General features: G+C 42.0%; 1 protein-coding gene across 1 annotated transcript in view; it reads right to left on the bottom strand.

Annotated features, from left to right (window-relative positions):
* Positions 1-24195, bottom strand: part of LOC134634825 (zinc finger protein 224-like) — a 212177-nt gene extending 187982 nt beyond the window's left edge. The window contains exon 1 of the mRNA XM_065471660.1: positions 24093-24195. The gene's annotated coding sequence lies outside the window, so the exon portion shown is untranslated. The remainder of the gene's footprint in view (positions 1-24092) is intronic.
* Between the last annotated feature and the right edge of the window lie 947 nt (positions 24196-25142).

The following is a 25142-nucleotide window of genomic DNA, read 5'->3' on the forward strand; positions in this document are numbered from 1 at the left end:
TGTTCTCTCTGCTGTGTTGTATTCAACCCGAGACATGGACATGAGAGTGAACCTGATACATGTCATGGCTCCACAAGAAAAACTACCCAGATCACGCATTATTTTTCAAACACAACAGTTTTCACATAGGGGATCATATGATTGTTGGGTTTTTCTTTGTATCTATTATTGTACAATCTACTGTACAATATAAAGTGCCTTGAGGTGACTGTTGTTGTTATTTGGCGCTATATAAATAAAATTGAATTGAATAAAACTGAATTGAATTGTATAGATCAACAAGAGCAGGAGTAATAGGATCAAATTTTCTAGCTCCAGTAAGAAGGCGAGCCGCAGCATTCTGAACGAGCTGCAGCCTTCAAAGAGAGAAGGCTTGGAGACCACAGTAGAGAGAATTGCAACAGTCTAACCTGGAGGTCACAAAAGCATGGATACATTTTTCCAGGTCCCTGTGTGGTATATAATGCTTACTTTTAGAAATGTGGTGCAATTGAAAGAAGCCAGGGATTAATTAATTGATTTAGACTGTGTCGAACTCCAGGCCTCAAGGGCCGGTGTTCTGCAGGTTTTAGATCTCACCCTGGGTCAACACACCTAAATAAAATGATTAGTTCATTACCGGGCTTCTGGAGAACTTCAAGACATGCTGAGGAGGTCATTTAGCCATTTAAATCAGCTGTGTTGGATCAAGGATACATCTAAAACCTGCAGGACACCGGCCCTTGAGGCCTGGCCTGGAATTCACAGTGTTGGGTAAGTTACTTCAAATTAGTAACTTAGTTACATTACTAGTTACTTCTATCAAAAGTAACTCAGTTACTTCAAGTTACTCGTTACTTTCAAAGTAACTAGTTACTAGGGAAAGTAACTTTGGTTTTACTCAGACTTCTCTTGTTAATGTGTTGCTTCCGTAACTGGATACCCAGCAAGATTGCCAGTCTTCTAGCTTGCTTACTTGCCACACGTGCACTGTGCCACCTACCAATAGAAAGGAAAAAATAATGTGCATATTTCCACAACAGAAATCCCACGCCTGGACAGTCGTTGATCGCCGCCATGATTCTAGCCTATGACACAGCGTCATGTGCGCTTTTTACATCCAACACGAAAACTGCAGTCGTGGTGCTTTCAATTGTACTCAGAGCTCAGAAATTCTACCTTCCGAATAGGAAGATGTAGGTAACTCCAGACTGCAGATGAGCTGCATACAGACTGGACTGGGACAAAAAAAGTCGGCCCGGGCATTTTGACTAGAGACCGGCCCACCATTATAGGAAAAATCATAAAGCCTTTGAATGAAAACAAACACTGTTGTGACAGTGATGTTCACTGTTTTGACGGTATATATGCATCAATCTATCAATCGTTTGTTGTAAGATTCAGATAATTATTTATTAAAAGCTAGACATTTTAAATGAGAATAAGAAAGAAAAGTATTTCTTTGTGCCCCCCTCTCCCTGTTAATGCCCTACCTGGCAAAACTTTGCTAGACCCGCCCCTGTGTGGGAGCTGTGCAGCAAAGACGCAGAATCACTCCAGCTTTGTGTCTTTTTCATTGTAGCTGAAGTACGGGCCAAACTGTGTTCCATTTCAGCTCAATACAAAACGCGTGATATTTTCTCTGAATACAAGACGGTACGGCACAGTTGGCAACTCTACTAACTAACCTTATGAATAAAATAAAGTTCACTATCAGTAACATCATCGAAACATAGAATAGAAACTCCGTCATGCTAGCTAGTACGCAGTACAAAAAAGTCAGCATAATGAAAATAAACTCCACCTAAACTTGGTTTATATCTGACCCAGATAGACTGCAGGTCATAACTTCTTACTTGAAGTTCAGTTCACCTGACACTCGGACCTGCGGCCGCCTTGGGTCTCTCCTCCTCCGCCTCCCCTTTCCCTCATCCACCTGCTGGCTAATGTTACTGAATCTGTGGAAGCTCCGCGTAACAATTAACGTGTTCCTGATTTTGGCACAATAACTAGTTACCGTGCTCGTTACCACAATAATAACGTAGTTACTGTAACGCGTTACCTAATAACACGTTAGTCCCTACACTGGGAATTCGACACCTGTGATGTAGAGAAACAGAAACAAGCACTGGTACTCTGGAAGTTTGATTTGTTTGAGGTCAAGTCTGAAGGACATCTGTGTACTTTGAGGGTCTGTGACTCTGAAAAATTGAATACTATGAAGAGATGTTTGTCACAGTCCGACCCTAAATCTTTGTGTCACATGTACAGTGCCTTGTAATTCATATAGATGCAATATGCAAATGTCATCAACCCTTTTCATGTTTGCAAACCTCAGTTCAACTATGTTCACATTAAAGCGTTAACTTCAAAAGTTAGATTACTGCAGTGTCTAAGAATAATTCAGAATGAATAATCACAGATTTCAACATAAAACAGGCTTTTCGAGTACTTATCAAACGTGACACAAAGGTTCAGTCATGTTGATCGCCATATTCCATGCAGCCCCGGTTACACACACACACACAGGCACACAGAGCCATATTTCCTGTTTCTTCAGACTAATCTAACTCTTTTGTTTTTCATCGTATTTATAGTCTACAGACCCTCTTTAATTCTACTAAATCTTAATCCAAAATACACCTTTATTTCCTGCACACTTTTAAATATTCTAACCTCTTTCATGAATCGTCTCACACACACTGCCTTTTCTCTCAAACTTCCACTTTTTCACTCACTCTACTATCAACCTCCTGAGTGTTATTATTACCTATTTACTTATTTTATACAAATCACGCACAGTCCCTCAAATACTTACATCATTCACACAGTTAAAATCACTCAAAATACACTCTCCTAGGAGTATTTTAGACATGCTTTTCATAATCATAAAAGCAAGTCAAAGAAAAACAATTTAAACCTCTAATCATTCTCACAGCACACACATAACTGAAAAAATAAAACACACCAGCATTTGTGGCTCAAGATAGGTTACTACTTTAAAATAATATATTGGTCTTAGGTACTGTACAATGCACTCAATCTATATATATATATCGATCAAAAGTCAGTCAACTCCTATACATCTACAGTAATCAATTCACACTCTATTTATACAATTCTAGTGAGCAAAACCAGCATCTCAGTCACAGGCATTTAGCAAAATTTGCAAACAATAGTTATAAAGCTCAATAACACTCTAAACCGAAAGCAACACTCTCCATACACGTCACCGCTCCTCATTTGCATTCTCACAGGCTCTCTAAAAATAACTCACAGGACTGTAGCATCCTGTCACTCAGTCAGACTCATCACACACCACTCTGTTTATACATTATTTTACACAGACGTCTTATAAATACAACTGCACAGATTTTAGGCCTTTTAAAAACCTATATAATTTTGACAAATTTAAGTTAACGGTCCAACCGATAAAGTCCAACTTTTTTGTAATCAATTAACCAGTATCTGTCCAACAGTTTCTGGCCCAATTTCTAAGATCCCTAACTCAATTTAAAAGCGTGAACCAACCCAAACTCTGCCTGAAGCTCTATTTTTGGGCATTTCACATCCCAGGCTTCCCCGAAGTTTTAAGTTAAAGTTACATGCCCGAAGTCCAACTTCTGCTGGCCAAAAAAGCGCAGATACCGTTCCAAACGGTAAAGTGGTCCAACCACTAGCTTATCTCAGGATGCCTTGTACCCCACGGTCAAGCCAAACCGAGCTAACCCTATTCGCCGATAGGTCAACAATGCGCGTCCACATCGAGGAGGGATCGCAACGTCCGGGCTATGCGCTTCTTAGCAGCCCAGCTGCCGTTCTTGAAAATTTATAATACTTTGAAACACCCGTTAACCCCCAGAAAAGGGTATAACTGAAGCACGTCCAACGTGTCTGACCAATGGGGATTCCAACCCACAAAATGACCAAATTCCCTACCAAACTAAATTAGCAGTCCAACTGCTTTAACTTTCCCAGCAGTCCAACTGCTTTAAAACCTCAGTACTGTACTTTATCACTTTCATTATCCTTATTTCAATTTCAATTCTCATGAGATTTTCACCAAAATCGAAACAGACATTCACCAGTAATTTCAGTGAGTAGGCTTTAATTTGACATGCCCAATGTGACACCTTTTGGAAATATATTTCAACAGGCAGTGTCTTACCTTTAAATGCCCCGGGGAATGCCTCCTCACTTTCACTACTGATTAGCGTCTGCCCGTCTAATCACCACGGACCCCGGATCTCTCCGTCTACACCTCCAAAATTCCCCTCTCACCGGACGAGCCCCCAAATGTTAAGGGTTCAGAAATTGAGGAGGTAGACCAAAATAATGACCACCGATCCGGCCGGGTGCAATTAGACGACATTTTAATGAATACACGCAGCGTGGAGCCAACACTGTACAGATTCAGTGTTGAACTCCCTTACAATAGTCAGAACCCAATATTTATAGGGGTGAAACAGTACAGCCCCCCTTCTGTTGCCAAGCAGATTCAGTAAAACATACGTCAGTCCAAAACCACAATGACTTTTAACATAGTTTAAAAAGAACATCGTTGCGTCTCCATCCAGGTGCCTTCCTGTTGTCCCCGGACGCTCGCTTATCGGTCTGGAACATCCTGCAGCTGCTTCTCAAACAGTCACATATGCACGCACAATTTTGCAGTTGCAAGCAAAACACAAGATTAACTTTTACCTATATAACTGAGTCTATCTACGATGTGTGTGTGTGTATGTGTCAGCCTCTGCTTGCACTTTGTTTCACCTCTCAGCTCCCCAGCTAGACCTTGTAACCTTTCCACTAGACAGAAGGCCAGCACAACTGAAACTATGTGTGTGCATGTGTGTATGTCTGTCTGTGCGTGCACAGAGTTTGCATATGCTCTCTGCACCTTAGTTGACCTCAGCTTAAGCAACCAGGCTAAGGCTATCCTGTGTGTGCCGATCTTGACTTATATGTAAAATGTATAAAACAAATGTTCCAATCTAATACAACTACTTAAATCTTAATCAAAGCTTAATCAAAGATAAATGCATAATAAAATAACCTGCTCTTAACTTGCACTTAGACTCTGGTTTCAGTTTCGCTTCTGCAGAAGCATACTCTGCACAAGCCTGTGTCTCCTGTCAAGACCGTGTAGGCCTAAAGTTAGACCTTCTCTTCTATAAAATAATGTGGCCAGGAAGTACGTATTCAGATTATAAATTTAAATCTCAATAGGTGACTGAAGAAGAAATACTCATTGCATTTATTTGGTGGAACAGATGTGTGGCAGACTTGCGTTTCAGGAGCTGCTACCGACAAACCAGCAAAAAACCCGCCAAATGTGTCATCTGTGACACTTGTGAGGTTATCTCAAACACACTCCGTCAGTCTTAATGCTGTTGAACAACAAAATGTTTAAAAATGTCATGAGTTTACCTAATGAAATATTGATGTCATATTTTTCCAAGACGTATTTTTTTGTTATGGAAAAAGAGAATATTAAAATCATGATGACCAATTGGAGTGGTGATTTCTATGACTTTTTGTATTTAATTTGGCATTTCTTACTGATGTAGGCCAAAAATAAATACATGATATCATTTCGTTCAGTTCAAAGGTTAATTTGCATGACGCACAGACACAATGGAAAGTTACCTGAACTATATGTTTTCTGTTGGTGCATCAAAGTGACATTTTACCCAGTTTAAGTAACCCATTCAAGGTGTTTCCGTCTTAGGTATCGATTTGGTTATCTTACACACTGATCAGTTTCTGCACCTGAGCTTCTCTCACCACTAGGGATGGGTACCGGTATCCGGTGCCATTATGGCACCAGTTCTGACATAAACGGTAGTAACCAGACCGAAAAGCTGCGCAAATTTCGGTGCTTCATTTCGGTGCTTTTTTTTAACTGAGATGTCATACACTTTGGATTCTAGCCAATCATTTTACCTTTGCAAGTGTAGTAGGCGGGCCCAGGTACGTACGTTCTTTTAGAGCAGAGCTACAGATTAAAAATGCCCAAGGCAAAGCGGTCAAAAGTCTTGCTGTACTTCACAGCAAAAGATGCAAACTCAGCAGCCTGCAACAAGTGCTATTATGCTGATACTGTGCAAAGGAGGTAATTCCTCGAATCTGATGAAACACTTGGCGACGCATAGCGTTTTTTTAAAAGCTGAGAAATGCACTGTATTTGATAGCTTGCTGCGAGACCTCACACCGTGCACATCTACTGCAGGTGGGTTGCCTGTTATCGGACCTGGAGTTAGCAACAACCCCCAAGAACCCGAAGAGTAGAGTCCTGGCCCCTAGCCCTGCCAGTGTAGCCGAAATGATGATGATGATGATGGCAGCAGCAGCCTTTCTTCTCTGCGTGAGTAGCTTAATGTTGTTCGTGTGTAATGTACGTTGAGTAGGCTAAGCACGTTATTAAATTAATGCATGTAAGGTGAACTAGCAAACACCGTTGTAGTTACATGCAGCTGTCTTCTTGTTTGATGGCAGATACTCCCTTCACCCTGGCCAAAAAGGCTAAAATGACCACAAAAAAAAAAAAGTGGGAAACAACTAAACATGAGAGGTTTTTGGACAAAGTTGGTGTTTTTTTCCCATTGTTTAAGCACTGCTTCCAGCCAAGAGTGATACCATAAATCCCCTATAGCGACAGAAAAGGCTAACATTGTTATCTTTTTACAAAAAAAAAACAGCTAAACATGAGAGGTTTTAGGACAAAGTTTGTGTTCTTGATTCTTTAAGCACCAGTTCAAGCACCGTTTAAGCACCGGCACCATTTCAAAAGTACCGGTTTGGTACTGGTATCAGATAAAACCTAAACGATACCCATCCCTACTCACCACAGGCACGACATACCTGGGAAAGGTCATTGAAAATATATTCCAGTTTTCGTCTTCTGTGAAACCAGCTTCCAGTTTGGATTCAGGAGACAGACACTATCTCTACTTTTAAGATTAGGATTCTAGCTGTCCTTTTTGGTAAAGCATATAGTTAGCATGATATCATTTCATTCAGTTAAAAGGTTTATTTGCATGACGCACAGACACAATTGAAAGTTACAAATGTATTGTGCATGAAACGAATTCAAACGTGGTGCAGATGTGTGTCACAAGTTGATCTGGCTGTAGGCTATGGCAGTTGGCTAGAGGTGGCGCTGGTTGATTTGAGTCCATTTTAGTGCACACAAAGTAAACTGCACGCTTTAGTTGTGAAGCAAAACCGCTGAAATCGGAATAATAAAATGTACGAGGGGGACGATAACGATGACAAGATTCTCCTGATCGTTTACTCTTGCTGTCCTGTGAACAACAATGGCATGGTGTTAATTGTTTGCTGTTTTTGCAATCTTGTCGTGCATGAGAATATCACCAGGTAAACTCGTGACATTTTTAAACATTTTGTTGTTCAACAGCATCAAGACTGACGGAGTGTGTTTGAGATAACCTCACAAGTGCCACAGATGACATATTTGGCGGGTTTTTTGCTGGTTTGTCGGTAGCAGCTCCTGAAACGCAAGTCTGCCACACATCTGTTCGACCAAATCCAGTTAATCTGCAACTCCAGTTAATCTGGAACACCGGTTTCCGCGGCTGCTGCCAGCAGCTGCTGCCAGCAGCTGCTCCAGCCGTGGGATAGTGTTTGGGTCCTGGTGTCACAGTTTCTGTTGCAGCCCTTAAACAGAATGGCAATATAACGATACAAATTTTTCACACTTTGTTTTTCACAAAACAAAGACACTACTTTGTTTTGTGAAATCTTGTTTTGGGGCGATCGTGGCTCAAGAGTTGGCAATTTGTCTTGTAAGCGGAAGGTTGCCGGTTCGAACCCTGGCTCCAACAGTCTCAGTTGTTGTGTCCTTGGGCAAGACACTTGACCTATTGCCTACTGGTGGTGGTCAGAGGGCCCTGTGTGTGTGGATTTAGCGTCCTGTCATTAAAATGAAAAACCCGGTGTTTTCTTTAAAAGTCCAAACTTTCAACATGGGCTGAAACAGATACTCAGTGTGGCTGCAGCTTGTTGCAATATCAGCTTAAATCAGTCATGTGATTTGGGGGTGCGGCACAAAAAGGGTTAATAACACTCACCTCTGCTGTGAATTCAGGGGAAGGATGCTCATAAGGATACTACCTACCAGAGGCGGAGGCAGACATTTGAAACACCCGGGGCTTAGCCCTAAAGGGTAGTATGTATGTGGGATTTTTTTTTTTTTTTTTGGGGGGGGGGGGTTAGAAATGACTGAAAGATTAATTGGCTCTGTTTTGAGTTTTGTTCAAAAAAGAATGACTTCATATAGGGAAAAATATATATCACATCTGCAGGACACCTTAAGCTAGTTTTTTAATTAAGCAGCAAGGCAGAACAAAGTCGGGGCTGTATCAAGACACGAGGACTAAACCCCAGTTCTACCAGACACAGAACTGATCCAGAATTAAAACAGGACTACAACAGTTCAAAATCAGGACTACTTATGACTTAACCAAAACAGAACCAGAATCAGAACTAGATGATAGTAGCACTAAAAATCATCAAAGACCTGCACCACACTTATTTTTTAATTCTAACAAAGTACACTATTTAGATTGAGAAAAGTTTATATAATTATTTAGCCTTGTTGCGCAAACAAGCCTGCATAACTTAATAAATATAGAAGTTGAAAACTAACAAACCTAAAAAGAAACACTAGGTATGAGATACATGAGTACCTATGATACGGTGATACTTTTGGTAAACAACCATTTGACTAACATGTGTGTCTCACCTGCTCTTGTTCCATCTCTGCTCTGTCCTCATTCTCCTCTCTCTGTTCCTCTCTCTCCCTCTTTGCGCTGACAATCATCAAATATACAGCTGAAACCAGATATAAACCAGATCAAAACACAAACACTTTTTTAATTGTAACATCAAATCACACTAAATGTTTATTTTTTTAGATTGATAAATATAAAAAACATATTTGTTAACTTTAAGAGTAAAGAGCGAAACTATCTGTATTTCTTAATTGTAAATGGCACCAAATTGTATTAAAATTGAGCCACAATTATGGAGGTCCACAATTCTTTTCCTGGTGTTTTGGTTGACATCTCTTGATTTTCCCATTTCAAAGAAACAGGCTCTGTGTTTTGCCTTATATGCATCCACAGGTGTGCCACCAATTTACTCACATGGACTCTACTAACCTATCAGAAGCTTCTTCAGCTCAGAATGGACTGTCTGGAGTTTTCTTATTAATTAAAGATGCAATAAACTTAGTGTATCTGTACTCCTAAATTTGATGAAAGTGATAAAAAATAGACAGCTCTGTCTCTCTTTATTCTGACATTTAACGAATTCAAAAGACATTTCAATATTTATTTATCCAAAACAAAACAAGTTTACTCTAAATTGATGTTGTACAGTAAAAAAAATGTTCTTGTGTTTTCCATAAAGTGTATGTAAATATCTGGTTTCAACTGTGAATATACTGCTGTGTATTGAAATTCCTCTTGTTTTGCATAGAAATATACTGAACAACATACAAAACATAATATATAAAATAACATCTAGCAGAGTTTTTTCTTTGAAAGAATAGAATAGAATAGAATAGAATAGAATAGAATAGAATTCAACTTTATTGTCATTGCACATGCACAGGTACAGGGCAACGAAATGCAGTTTGCATCCATCCAGAAGTGCTTCAGCCGTGATATAAATATATTACATTATATTATATACTTAGATCGTCCAATCACAGGCTCCTAGCACAACCTAGGTCTCGAATGAAGTCGAGAGCTGACCGGGCCTTTGCATCCGTGGCACCTAGACTCTGGAATAACCTCCCTGTTCATATTCGCACTGCCGAGTCTATCCAGTCTTCTAAATCACGTCTTAAAACTTATTTTTTTACTTTGGCTTTTGATTCTGTCTAGTTGGCTGGTCTAGCTTGTTGTGTTGTTACCTATTGTTTGTTGTGCTCTTTTATTGTTTGTTTTAATTGTCTCATGCTTTTACTGACTGTGAAGCACTATGGTCAACACTGTTGTTTTAATATGTGCTATATAAATAAATTTTGATTTGATTTGATTTGATATTACAATATATATTAGCAATAATATAGATATGTAAGTATATTACAGAAATGGGTCTATTATGGTATGTTATAATGTACACGGTATGAAGTATGTTATGAATATTCTATAACTATAAGTATGTACAGGCTGTAGTGAGTACAAGCTATGTACAGGCTATGACCAGGATATAAATATGAAATAAAAACTATACAGAAATCTGAGATATACAGTTATACAGAAATGTGAACTATGCAAGTTATAAACAGTTGTAGGACTAAAAATTATCGTATTGTACAGAATGATTATTTACACAGAACTATACAGTAGTGCAGTTAAGATAAGTGAGATATGTGGATAATTTCTGCAGAGGCTATATAAAGTGCTAGTGGTGGTGAGTGGTGGTTCAGTCCATGTTATTATTGTGTGTTTGAGGGTACGGTGGTCCATTGTGTGTGTGTGTGTGTAGGTGGTTGTGGGTGTGTGTATGTTCAGTCCATGTGTTAAGGTGGGTCAGATGTCAGGAGGCAGAGTTCAGGAGTCTGACAGCTGTAGGGAAGAAGCTGTTCCGGTACCTGGTGATCTTAGTCCGGAGGCTCCTGTAGCGCCTCCCAGAGGGCAGGAGGGTGAAGAGTCTATGTGGTGGGTGACTGGGGTCTTTGATGATTTTCCCAGCCCTTTTCAGACACCGCTTCCTGTAGATGTCCTTTATGGCAGGAAGTGGTGCTCCGGCGATGCGCTGGGCAGTTTTCACGACCCTCTGCAACGCCTTCCGGTCCGAGGCAGAGCAGTTCCCGTACCAGACTGTTATACAGTTGGTCAGGATGCTCTCGATGGTGCAGCGATAGAAGTTCACCAGGATGTCTGAGGACAGGTGGTTCTTCCTCAGAGTCCTCAAGAAGAAGAGGCGCTGGTGAGCCTTCTTGACCAGCTTGGAGCAGTTGGTTGTCCAGATGAGATCCTCAGAGATGTGGACTCCCAGGAACTTGAAGCTGCTCACACGCTCCACAGCCGTCCCTTTAATGTAGATGGGTGGATGTGGGTCAGCATTCCTCCTGTAGTCCACGATGAGCTCCTTGGTCTTCTCAGTGTTAAGCAGCAGGTTGTTTCTGTCGCACCACTCAGCCAGACGATCCACCTCCTCCCTGTAGGCGGTCTCATCGTTGTCGCTGATGAGGCCAATCACCGTGGTGTCATCTGCAAACTTAATGATGGTGTTGGAACCATCAGCAGGTCTGCAGTCATGGGTGAAGAGGGAGTAGAGGAAAGGGCTCATCACACAGCCTTGTGTGAAGCCCCTTATGTCCATTCTGGTATATCAGTACATTACTGAAACCGATTTATTTAGCCGTGGAGGGTAACAACTGAAAATATGAAATAAACATACATGTAAGCTAAGACTCTCTAAAGAAACAGCATTGTTGTTGTTCGGCTTTTCATTTCGCCATTTGTTGATTCACTTGAAGAGCAAGTAACGTAACATGGGTCAAGTGATCAGTTTGATATCAATCTTTTGTGAAACACCGTCATATTTACATTATTTGTACAGTACGAATGATTTGCTTTGGTACCTGGTCAAACTTCAGTTCTCCTCTGTCTGCCTGGCTGTGTTTCTTCAACAGCGCACTTGCAGGCAGCAGCTGCCCCGCCCCCTCGCTTAGCTTTGAGCTCGCTTTGAGCTCGGATCATACCAATATTAGGGCGGATTTACGCACAGTCGTAAATTCCCACAGTGTGCACTATGTGCTTCGAATATTGTGTGTAGTTTTTTGTTTTATACAGTTGTCAGCCAGGCATCTAACTATGAAAAAAATTACACTCCAAAAGACCCCGGGCTTCTGAAAAAACAACCCGGGCTTAAGCCCAGTATGGGAGTAGGTACAATTGATATATTTGTTGCGCTGTCGGCTGGCCTCTTGACCAGATTACTCTTAAAAAATAAATTTCTAATGTCAACAAGATTGTTTGTGAACTGGATAAATAAAGGATATATAAAAGTCACTGCCAAAAACTGATTGCAGCTTCTACTTTGTTACAGGAATGTTGCTGGTGGCTCAAAGTGACTTGATATCATTAATGAGGGAAACATTTGACATATGTTTCACGTATTATAGACCAACAAGTTATTCATAGCAGGTTAAATACGAGCAATCAGTTTAGGGCAAAAACCGGAAATCAGTTTTTGGCAGAAGATCATTTTTTGGCACAACATCGGTCATTCTTACACATGTACTGTATCATATAAAATATATAAACTAAATATCTTTGAAACGTATAGAATCTAATCTTTCATTTGTTTTTTACATAGTACTTTATCAAACTGTTGTCTGCTACAGAGTTACAAATATTATACTAATAATATAGCATCCACCATCTCCAGCTTGCATATTTCTGAAAACATCTTAGTGGTGTGGCAGCCACGAGTGAGCCAGCCCTGCAAACCCTGTGGATGGACGATGCAGTGGACAGTGGGAGCATCCTAAAGCTCACTTTGCAGACCACCCTGTGTGATTCTCCACTCGCCGACCAGAAAAGACAAACCGCAGGTCTCAGTTGCAGCACCCCATCCACGTCTGATCTTGCTCAGGCAGATTCAGCAACACTGCCAGAGACTTCCTGTAATCTATTACAGTTGTTCAAGAAACGGTCCAGGAACAGGTCACTCAGGTTAATCCTGTGTGAACAACTGAAAATATTGTTTTTCCATCTTTACATACTGTTGGTGTATTTGAAATATTCTTGTTTAATTGTTATTGTTATTTACTTTATTGCTATCAAATAAATATCCAAGTAAAATTGTTCAAAGTTAGCGTTCTGTTCATACATGTTACAAATGCCTGTAAATCAAATTGAGTTCAGTGACAATTACTCTTTGTTTGAATCAATTTATTAATTACATAAAACCTTTAAACTAATGCAACACGTATAACAATGTAACAAATATATTCAAAGAAATAAATTTCTCAATACATAACTCATTTTGGAACTAATCTTTCTAGAAGTGAAAACAGTCTGTCCATCCTCTCCCTGCTCTCCTCTCCTCAGCCTCTCTTTGCTGCCTCATGTCCTCTCTGATGAGGTCTAGCAGCTCATCATCTCTTTTCCTCTTTCTCCCTGTCGTGGGTGGCCGAGCCGCTTCGTCATCGCAGTCGTTTTGGTCACCCACTGCTGTGCTTGGCCCTGGAGTGTCCTCAGGGAGAGAGGACATTAGGAAAAGAGGCTTAATGGAAGGCATCTGTCCTATCACCTCATCCATGAGGGCAAACCAGGGCCAAGCACAGCAGTGGGCTTCCCACTGACCCCCTCTCCTGAGCCTGGATACTTGCAATCCTAAAGGCAGAGGAAATCAAAAATGACAGCAGGCAAATAAAAACACCACAACAACTCTTAGTAATTGCACATTTATTAACTTGTGTTCTTAAGAATTATCTTCTTGATAACACACATACGTACTTTGTATTTTTTAAGTTATCTCATGTCTTCTGGCCTGCAAGGGGGTGACTTTCCCCTGCAGGCCCATCTTCTCCAGAATTGTCCTGATCACACACAACAAATAAGAGAAGAAAGGAAACCATGGCAACTATGTTAATCCCTAAACCCAAAATTTTTCACAGCAGAACACCAGAGGAACACCGTCTGGACATCACAGGTTCTGTACAGCAGCGGTCCGTGAGTCGTTTGGTACCGGGCCACGAGAGTTGAGGCTCCGCTGTGAAATTTATGGTTTTCAGGGTTTTTATCATTAACTCTGTTTCCCTGAGTCTTTCCCTTGTTGTAGTTTCGTGTCTTATTTTGAAAGAAATATTTACACGTTACCATAGCGACCAGAGAGCATTAAGCGGCAGAGAGGAGGATGTTACTCTCAATTTGGCACATTTTCAGGAGGACGCTGCTAATAAAGTTACACAATTACACAGCACATTCACGTTTATTATTATATTTACAAAATACCACAGTTTTTGTCTTGGTCGGATCATTTTATGTGGTTGTATTTATCCGCGATACCTAAAGGCCGCTCCGTGTCTGACATAAACCGATCTGTGGCGCAAAAAGGTTGGGGACCGCTGCTGTACAGCATGAAGGTTAATAGGACCGTACTCATATGAATATGATGTGTAAACTGATTTATTCTTGTACCTCCACGCCGCAGCGGCCCAATTCTTCACCCCAGTGAAGAGGTGATCGTTTTCTCCTTGTTTTAATAAATTAAGCCGTTTGGTCTTTGTTCCCCACAACATATCACCAATTCGAAAAAATCAAAATTAGCTGTATGTAAGCGGCATTACATGAAAAACTGCGGGACCCCGATACAAGCTGGTTTACGGTTATTTAAATAAAAGAAACATGTCTATGCAGATGCCCAAAGCTTAACAACACAACCGCCATAACAATTTAACTTTTGTACAACCAGATTTTCATATATATACGTTTGAAAGTGTTTTCCTCTCCTGCTTCGACAACCATCGTTATCAGAAACAAATCTCCTCTATGACCCGCAATGAATCCTGGGATATAGTAGGACACCAAGGATACATCGGACCATCCTTAGAATTCGTGGAAAAGTAGGACACATTTGTCGCCACATTTTGAGCACTCTTTGAATTTGGACAGCCCTCTTCACGTCGCTGTGACGTCATTGCATCCAAATATGGCATTTTAAGCATCCTTCCCCTGAACTCGGACACAGCCCTCCATTCCACTGAGTGCAACAACAAATCAACTGTGTGAAATCTAACATGCTCATGGTGTCCATGTGCTCTGGCACAATCATAGGCATCGTTGCTATGGAAATCAAGAAAAAAGTCAGTCTGTGCTATAGGCTGAACCATTTGTTAATGGTGCAGGGGTTTTACAGTATGTAATATATTCAGTTTTAGAATTTATATTTACTGTTAACTAACTATGCTCAAATTGTTAATGCTATCTTATTTTAATAAACAACACTGTCATATGCAAAACTAGGAAGGCACTTGGGCTGGCAAGAGATCATTTTAAGGTGGCACATTTCTCCTCCCCCCCAATATAAATGACCACATTAGTGGTCGTTTCATATCCTGCCAGTAGCTTTAGTTGACACTTATGGGCTCAAATTGTGGTCATAAATATTTTGTACTTGTAAATCAGGATTTGTATGTGTAAAAAGAATTTGTGTGTGTGTAAAAAAGATTTGTGTGTGTAAAAAGAATTTGTGTGTGTGTAAAAAAGATTTGTGTGTGTAAAAAGAATTTGTGTGTGCGTAAAAAAGATTTGTGTGTGGAATACGTGTGAAACTCTGCAAGTTACAAGTACGAATTTTGACCCTACTTTTCTTCCTTTCATCTGATTGGCCAATGTCATGTCAATCACAAACCCACAAACCTAACCCTAACTATCCAATCAGAGAACAGATAGGTTTCTTCTTCTTCCTCCAGTTTAGCGGCAGCTTGCATCCATCAAAGTTGCATTACTGCCACCCTCTGGTGTTACTTAGGCTGCACTTAGCTCTTTAAATCCTCTTAAACAATCCCGTTCTTCTCAGAAACCGAAGAACCACTCCTTTCCGTTCATGACATCCTAACCAGTCAACCACCTTTTCAAACCTGAGTTCCCCCCTAATTCCCAATTCTTCCCTCATCATTCCCCTGTGGTTATCATACCTTCTGCAGTTAAGAAATACATGCTCAATTGTTTCCATAACACCACACCAATCACATAGCCCCGTTAAATGTTTCCCCATCCTAAAAAGAGTGCCATTCAGCTAACAATGCCCTGTTCTTATTCTACACATGACAATCTCCTCCCGCCTATTCATTCCTTTATTTCTTTTAACTACTACTGTATTTTCAAGGTTCAAGGTTCTTTATTTGTCACATGCATAGTTATACAAGTATAACACACAGTGAAATGTATCCTGACATGCTCCTCAACATGTGCAAAAAAAGGGGGGGTGGGGGGTAGAGGAATAACATAAATATATATATATATATATATATACATTGGGTGAATGTGCAGTAGTAGCAGCAAGCAGGTGAATTCTGTACATTAATATGAACAGACATCTGACTATTTTACAGAATGGACAATATAAACATATTTAAAGTTAAAGGAATTGAGTGTCTGGAGGAGAGTCTCAGTCAATTATAGATGATGTGAGAGGGCGGGTGTGTGTGTGTGTGTGTGTGTGGGGGGGGGGGGGGGGGGGGGGTTGGTTTAGGGCCCGGATGGCTTGAGGATAGAAGCTCCTCTTGAGTCTCTCTGTCCTTGCCCGGATGATGCGGAACCTTCTACCAGATTGTAGAAGTTGGAACAGTTTGTTGCCAGGATGGGACGGGTCCTTCAGTATCTGCGTTGCTCTAGTCCGGCATCTCCTGGTGTAGGTGTCCTGAAGCGGGGGGAGAGCAATCCTGCAGCAGCGTTCTGCTGTACGGATCACTCTCTGGAGAGCTTTTTGGTCCTTCACACAGCTGTTTCCAAACCACGATGTCATGTTCTGTGTGAGGATGCTCTCCACAGCGCCTGTATAGAAGATCCTGAGGATCTTTGGAGAGACCCTGAACTTCCTCAGTTGTCGTAGGTGATACAGGCGCTGCCTAGCCTTTTTGGTCTGGGCCTGAATGTGGGCAGCCCATGTCAGGTCTGAGGAGATGTGGACGCCAAGATACTTAAAGGACTGCACCCTCTCTACTGGAGCTCCATTAATGATAATGGGCTTGTAGTCTCTGTGCTGACTCCTTCTGAAGTCCACCACCAGCTCCTTGGTCTCGTTCAGCTGGAGGTGGTTGTCCTGGCACCATGATGCCAGATTCTTCACTTCGTCCATGTAGGCCGCCTCATCGTTGTTGGAGATGGCACCCAACACCACTGTGTCGTCAGCAAACTTCACAATGGTGTTGGAGCCGTGGGTGGCCACACAGTCTGAAGTGTAGAGGGAGTAGAGCAGTGGCGAGAGGACACACCCCTGTGGTGCTCCTGTGTTGATGGTGATGCTGTCGGAGACACACCTACCCACCCTCACCACCTGAGTTCTGCCAGTGAGGAAGTCCAACACCCACGCACACAGACGGCTGTTGAGTCCCAGATCCCTCAGCTTTGTGAACAGTCTGCAGGGCACTATTGTGTTAAACGCTGAACTGTAATCAACAAACAGCATTCTCACATAGTTACCCTGTTTCTTGTCCACGTGGCTGAGGGTGGTGTGCAGGACGTGGGCGATGGCGTCCTCAGTGGATCTGTTGGGTCGGTAGGCGAACTGGAGCGGATCTGTGGTGTCTGGGATGGAGGAGGAGATGATGTTCTTCAGCAGCCTCTCAAACACCTTCATTACCACCGAGGTCAGCGCAACTGGCCGGTAATCGTTCAGGGATGAGGGTTTGCTGTTCTTGGGCACCGGGATGATGGTGGATCTTTTGAAGCATGTGGGGACCACAGACTTCGCCAGGGACTCGTTGAAGATGTAAGTGAACACACCTGCTAGCTGGTCAGCACAGCAGCGCAGCAGACGGCCGGTGATGCCGTCTGCTGCTGGCACCGTGGCGATGACCGAGGTGAACTCACGGGGCAGATAGAAAGGGCGGCACTTAATGCTCAGGAATTCCAGATGTGGCGAGCAGCTGCTGGAAAGAGTAGAAATGCTCCTGGCATCACACCACTTTCTGTTTACCATGAAGCACACTCCTCCACCTTTGGTTTTGTTCGACTCTGCCGTTCTGTCCGCGCGGAGCACAAAGAATGAATCCGACGGAGTTACGGCCTGGTCCGGCACGGTGGGGGTCAGCCATGTCTCCGTGAAGCACAGAATGTTGCAGTCCCTCATGTCACGTTGGAAGGAGACTCTTGCTCTTAGGTCATCGAGCTTGTTCTCCATGGATTGTACGATTGTACCCTATACCAGTGGTTCCCAAACTTTTTTTGCTAAGCCCCCCTTTGTTTTACAAGAAAAATGTTCGCTTTTTTTTCTTTTACGCTACGTCCTCACCTACACGGGTATTTTTGAAAACGCAGCTGTTTCTAAGCATTTGGACCTTTCGTCCACACGTAAACGGCGTTTTGAATCACCGAAAACTGAGATTTTTTAAAACTCCTTTTTTGCGTTTACGTGTGGACGAGGTCACACAACGTCAAAGGTATGTGCCTTTTTTCACGTCACGCTGTGCGCCACGTTATTGTTTACGTGAGATGAATTGCAGAATGGCAGATAGAGACAAAATACTGTTAATCTGACTATCTTCAGGTTTTACACGCTTACATACACACATGCAGTTTATTTTATTTTAGATGTAGTTGTTTTTTCCTGTGTAATAATATTCAACATTGCTATCAATACATTTTTCAAAAAATGCCTCTGTGCAAAATGGGTTTAAAAACATAAACAGCTGTGGGATACTGTTAGTCTATGATTTGAACCGGGGGAACAAATCGTGGCAGGATCAGCCTGATATTATTTGTATCCCACTGTAACTTTACTGTATAAAGAGCTAACATCTCCAAAATGTCAGGAGTAGTTAGTCATTACAACAAGTGTTTGTGAACTAAAAATCAAGAATGTGGGATCCTGTTTGTCCGTGATTTGAAGAGCCCAGCCCGTGCTCCCGACACAGGGAAAACCAATTCTGCAGAGGAGATCTACCTTGGCACTTGTGCAGGTGAAGCCAAAGGGAAGATATGCTTCACCAGATTTTCTAGTCTTTGGCTTAGAATGAAGTTGGTTTGGAAACATATTCAGCGATGCTTCATCTCCTGCTTTGCGTTTCTGTAGGCGCCCCGTGCTAGCAGTGTCCAAACGTTTTGTTTTTTCCCCCCTCCTTTTCATGACACGCCCCTCCTGCCATGGCTCTGCGCCCCCCCTAGGGGGCGGGCCCCACACTTTGGGAAGGTCTGCCCTATACAATGGTCTCCCTTTAGTTTCCTTATCCCACGCCAGTTTCCATAACTTCTTACTTTCACTCCAAACAATACACTTTCCCTCAGATTTAGACAATGGTATCTGTACCTCAGTGTCTACTCTTTTAACAACTTCCTTAGCCATTCTATCTGATCTTTCATTCCCCATAATGCCTATATGAGCTGGTGTCCACATTATTACTACACTTTTGCCCTGCTCACACACTCTATGGTGAGCAAACATAACTTCATACAGAATGGTTTGATTACTACTTGCATTCCCATTTTCTATACTTAACACAGCTGACAATGAATCGGTGCGTATTATGACTTTTGGAACTCTGCTGCCTTCCACCCATTCTAAGGCCATCAATATGGCATATAGCTCTACTGCATAAACACTCAAAAGGTTTGATGTTCGTTTCCCAAACTTGATATTTAAGTCCGGAACTACCACTGCCAAACCAGTTGCTTCACTATCCGGCTCATTCGATCTATCTGTGTACAACTGCACATAGCCACTGTACTTGCCTTTCAATCTACTATAAAATTCTTGACAAAGATCTGTTGTGACGTCCCTCCTTTTAATATCCAATAACGTTCTATCTACTTTAATGAATTCCCATGCCCAAGTGGGCCTTAAAGGCCACAACACTGTCTGGCTGAATTCCTTGTCATTGACCTTAACTGCTCTTGCCCTCTCATCCCCAACCCATCCAAAGCTATTTTTAAATTCCTTACCTCTCTCCCAACAATTTTCCAACACCTTCTTAACAGGATGATTGTCATTATGACCTTTCAAAGTAACCCAATAATTAGCCATCAAGTGCTGCCTTCTAATATGCAGAGGCATTTCTCCTGCTTCCACCTGAAGAGCACACACTGGCGTAGTTTTAACCGCCCCTAAACAAATCCTCAACGCACGAGCTTGGATAACATCCAGTTTCTTTAACCAAGTGTTAGCCGCTGCCCCATACACCACACATCCATAATCAATCCTTGATCTAATCAACGCAACATAGATACTTTTTAGTGCTTCAAAACTGGCGCCCCATGACAACCCTGCTAGACACCTCATGATATTATGACAGTCTTCACTAGTGGGGATAGCTTTCTTCGTTATGAATTAGCATTCATGTTTTTATTGAACACTGAACATAGCAAAAAAGACAGAAACTCTTGTAGAGGACATAAAGTCAGAGATAGAAACGACAAGGAGCAGGTGCATCTAGTACAGGTAGAGCTGCTGCACAAAAACCTTTCACAATAAAGCTCAAGATCCTGTTGAGACTTTTCAAAATAAACTGAATCTTGTGAAAGAGTATGAAGAGTGTTTACGGACGAGAAGCAGAAAGGAGCCGTCAGGTGTTAAAAAAAATAAAGCTTACACTGAAACGTTAGAACAGGCTTTTCCCCGCAGCACGCCGTGTAATAAATACAAAGAAAATGGCAGCCATTACAACTTCTGTCTAAAAATGTATAATTATATGCATCTGTTAAAACACTCGACTGCAGATACACGACACCCAGCTGGAAACACGTCACGCAAGTCGAGCTGCTGAGATTCACAGAATTTACAGAAAATGTAAAATTTTTGTGATTTATATCGTTGTCGGCACAATAGATGTCTTATATCGCGATATGAGATTTTGGTCATATCGCACAGCCCTACCACTACTGTTTACCATTGTAAAATTATCCAAAGGAAAAAAACTAAAAGATAAACTTGATGTACATATCTATACTTGTAGTTTCCTAACTGTAACATTTAGGATTATTCACTGCAGCTCCAGAAAGCAGAGCTAGCTCATCAGATCCAAGTGTGACATCAGCTGACACTCTTTATAGGAGACTCCATCTGAACTCTGTGGAGCCTGATCTCAAGGTTTTTAAGTCTGACCCTGAAACCAGAAGAGGATCTTTCTTCCTCTTCAGATTCATTGTGATCCAGTGATTTCAGTCCTGCATGATCACGCTGATGTTTGCACAGAGCAGATAATGAAGTGAATGGTTTCGCACATTGGTAACAGTGAAATCGTTTATTTACAGCGTGGGATCGTTTGTGTGCAGAGTATGAACTGAGATTCTTGAAGCTCTTGTCACACTGGTCATAGCTGAAGTTCTCTTCAATGTGTGTATCTTCATGAAGGTTACGAATATCTGACTGTGAGAAGCTTTTGTCACAGTGTCTGCACTTGTATGGTTTCTCTCCTGTGTGCACTCTTTTATGCTCTTTAAGATTACCTGCAGTGATGAAGGATGACCCACACTGGTCACAGACGTGCTTTTTTACCCCACTGTGACAGAGTTCATGTTGTTTTAATGCACTTGATGTGGGGAAGCAGCTCCCACATTCTTTGCAGTAGTTCATTTCGTCTCCAGTGTGTCTGCGTTGATGTATTTTTAGGCCCTTTAGATGACTGAAAGTTTTTCCACAAAGGTCACAGCGAAACACTTTCCCGCCGACACAGTGACGACAGGGTTGAGAACTGGATCCATCTGTGTCGCTCTGCTTCTAAACAAAGACACAAAGACAGTGTAAGTCAGGGAATTCCTTCAACATTTTTATCCTGAATGTCACCTGAAATAAAGAGCAGCTCTGCCAACGTCCACATTTTACTTTTTACATTGTAACACTCAGCTTACTGGGTTACAATAACTCTTCATTTCTAGGTAATCTACTTAATGGGAAGATTGCTGGTTAAACCTCTGGATGCTCTACTCTGCATCCCAAAAGACACTAACCTCAAGCTGCTCTCCGATGCATCCATTGGAGTGTGAATGTTAGATAGAAAGGAGAGAAGCTTCTAAAACTTCACGTTTTTCCAATATCAGGAAAGTTTCTGAAGATTTGTGTCAGATGTTACTCAATATTCTGTGTCTGTAAGTTTTCATGTCTCATTTAAGCTTTGAAGTTAAATTTCATTTACATAATACTTCAAAATAACTGTAAAAAGAAAAATACATACCTCACAGTAACTGCACTTGTAGAGATTCTCTCTGGTGTGAATCTTTTGATGTGATTTGAGGTAATGTAGAGATTTAAAAGTCTTCTCACACAGTTCACATTTATAAGGTCTCTCCTCAGTGTGGGTTAACATGTGCTGCTCTAAGTTTTTGTATGTCACACAAACTTTGCCACACTGATCACAGCAGCAAACATCATTTTTGGTGTGAATGCGTAGGTGAATATTTAGGTTGCCTGGCCAGCGGAAGGTTTTTCCACAAATGTGACAGCTGTACGCCTTGAATCCAGAGTGGGTACCTTGATGATTCTGTAAGCTGCTACTGTGAGTAAAAGCTTTATCACACTGAACAGAGCTGTATGCTTTAACTCCACTGTGGACGAGTTGGTGTGCTTTTAAGTTTCCAGCCCGGTTAAAAGGCTGTCCACACAAGTCACAGCTGTATGGTTTAACTCCACTGTGGACGAGTTGGTGTCTTTTTAAGTTTCCAGCCCGGGTAAAAGACTGTCCACACAAGTCACAGCTGTACGCTTTAACTCCACTGTGGATGAGTTGGTGTGCTTTTAAGTTTCCAGCATGGGTAAAAGACTGTCCACACAAGTCACAGCTGTACGGTTTAACTCCACTGTGTATGAATTGGTGTCTTTTTAAGTTTCCAGCCCGGGTAAAAGACTGTCCACACAAGTCACAGCTGTACGCTTTAACTCCACTGTGTATGAGTTGGTGTCTTTTTAAGTGTCCAGCCAGGGTAAAAGACTGTCCACACAGTTCACAGCTGTACGGTTTAACTCCACTGTGTACGAGTTGGTGTCTTTTTAAGTTTCCAGCCCGGGTAAAAGACTGTCCACACAAGTCACAGCTGTACGCTTTAACTCCACTGTGAACAGGTTTGTGTGCTTTTAGGTGTTCAGCCTGGGTAAACGACTTTCCACACAACTCACAGCTGTATGTTTTAACTCCACTGTGTATGAGTTGGTGTCTTTTTAAGTTTCCAGCCCGGGTAAATGACTTTCCACTCTCATCACAGCTGTATTTTTTCTCTCCCTTTCTTCTGTGAGGTTTGTCGGCCTCCTGAGAGCGCTGACTTCTCGCTCCATGTTGGTCCTGCTGGGACACAGATACAAACAGAGGCAGTGAGTGAAATGCAGTCGTGGAACAAACTCAACCTTCAAACTTCCTCCATTAGTTTTAAACCAAAGGCTGAAGTAGTTCCTTTTCAGTCAATACACTCGGTATAACACATGTGGTATGGGATATCACCCCCTCACGTATCCTGGCTGAGGAAACCTTTATTCACGCCTTTAAGCCAGATGATCTGTGATGACGTGTGCACAGCCCCGCATGCAAATATACTCCCCTGTTCAGTTCTTACGCTCTTCACCTCTCTGAAACATCTCTGTGAGTTGGGCTAGCTAGCTGCTGCTAGCGCTGGCTCTTCTTGGGGAGCCAGCGCTCCCCAAGAAGATGATGACGTGCTGGCCATCTGCCTGGACAGTCATGGTTTATCGGAGGATGAGCAGGGGAGCTTTTCGTCGGCCCAATATGCCACTTCTGCTGCGCCAGTTAGCCATGATGATACCTTTCTTTTTTCTCCTGATTCACTGTGCAGCTAAGAAGCTGCAGGTGGACTAGCCCTCTCCTCTGCCAGCTCACAGGGTTTTTCCTCCCACTGGATCCCACAATGGCCAAAAGCCGCCTTCCCATGTTCCCAAACTTTGTCTGCGAGCTAACTGCATCATGTGGCAAACCTCGGTCTACCTGCATCACTGTACCTTTGATACCACAGCAGTTATCAAGAAAGCACAAAAGGGTCTCCACTCCCTCAGGAGGCTCAGAAAAGCAGGACCGCGCCCCCTCCCCATCCATACAGCTGTTAGCACAGATATACTGTGATGCCTCCTGTCTACACACACTACTTAATTTAATTATCCCCTTCTGCTGCTACCTGTATGAGTGTGACTATTTAGACTTGAGTTTGTTTTTGAATTTAGATTTTTTGTTATTCACCCCTATTTATATTTGCGATCTATTACTGCCTTTTTACTGTTTGTTAAACCATTTTTCTTTTTAATTGTATTGATTATTGCACTGTAGATGCTGGTGAGAAACTGTATTTCATTTCAGCCTGGGTATCACCATACGAAATGACAAACTTCTTCTTGAATCTTCTTTAATCTTGACAAACAAGCATCAGCTGATGAAGTGCACACAGTTTCAACAAAAGTGATAGGTTCTTCACCTTTTGTGTTGATGACATTTTTGTCCACTGTAGCAGCTGAGCTGAGCCCAAATGGTTGAAAATGTTCGTCTGGTGCTCCGTCAGACTCTTCTCCTCCTGCTGATCAGCTGGGACACAAAACAGATCTTTGTAACATCACAGTGAAACAAGAACGAGAGACGGACGTGTGTCCCAGGATTGAATTCTTGACTGATCAGGCCTCATCATAGTTAAAAGAGCTTGTAGCATCACACTATCCCATTAGAGCACTTTGTTCTCACACTGCAGGCTTACTTGTGGCTCTTACAGTATTTAAAATTAGAATGGGAGGCAGAGCCTTCAGCTTTCAGGCCCCTCTGCTGTAGAACCTTTAGAAATAAGACCTGAAACAATGATACTCAAACCTCAATGGGCTTTGATCAGTGGTTCAATTCAATTCAATTCAGTTTTATTTATATAGCGCCAAATCACAACAAAAGTCGCCTCAAGGCGCTTCATATTGTACAGTAGATACAGAGAAAAGCCCAACAATCATGTGACCCCCTATGAGCAAGCACTTTGGCAACAGTGGGAAGGAAAAACTCCCTTTTAACAGGAAGAAACCTCCGGCAGAACCAGGCTCAGGGAGGGGCGGGGCCATCTGCTGTGACCGGTTGGGGTGAGAGAAGGAAAACAGGATAAAGACATGCTGTGGAAGAGGGACAGAGATTAATAACAGATATGATTCAATGCAGAGAGTAGAGCTGGGCGATATATCGAGTTTTTTAAAAATATCGATATATTTTTATACGAGATATAAGATGTGACAATATCCTTTATATCGATATAGTCTATGTTACGTTATAATTATAGTTGCGGAGCCGCAAGTTCGCCTCTCTTTCGTCCACTTTTGTCTTTACGCAATGTTACTCGGCCTCGCCTCTCTCCTTCACTGAACACAACTCCCCCTCCTTCCCCATTGCTTCACCTGCAGGCAGCGACAAGATGGACACGGCAAATCTCCGTTAACGAGTTACTGCACATTGCCCCGTGCGTGGGGCTGGACGGCGTCAACGTGTTAACGAGCTAGCC

The sequence above is a fragment of the Pelmatolapia mariae genome, linkage group LG9 (assembly GCF_036321145.2).
Source record: "Pelmatolapia mariae isolate MD_Pm_ZW linkage group LG9, Pm_UMD_F_2, whole genome shotgun sequence".
Taxonomy (NCBI): domain Eukaryota; kingdom Metazoa; phylum Chordata; class Actinopteri; order Cichliformes; family Cichlidae; genus Pelmatolapia; species Pelmatolapia mariae.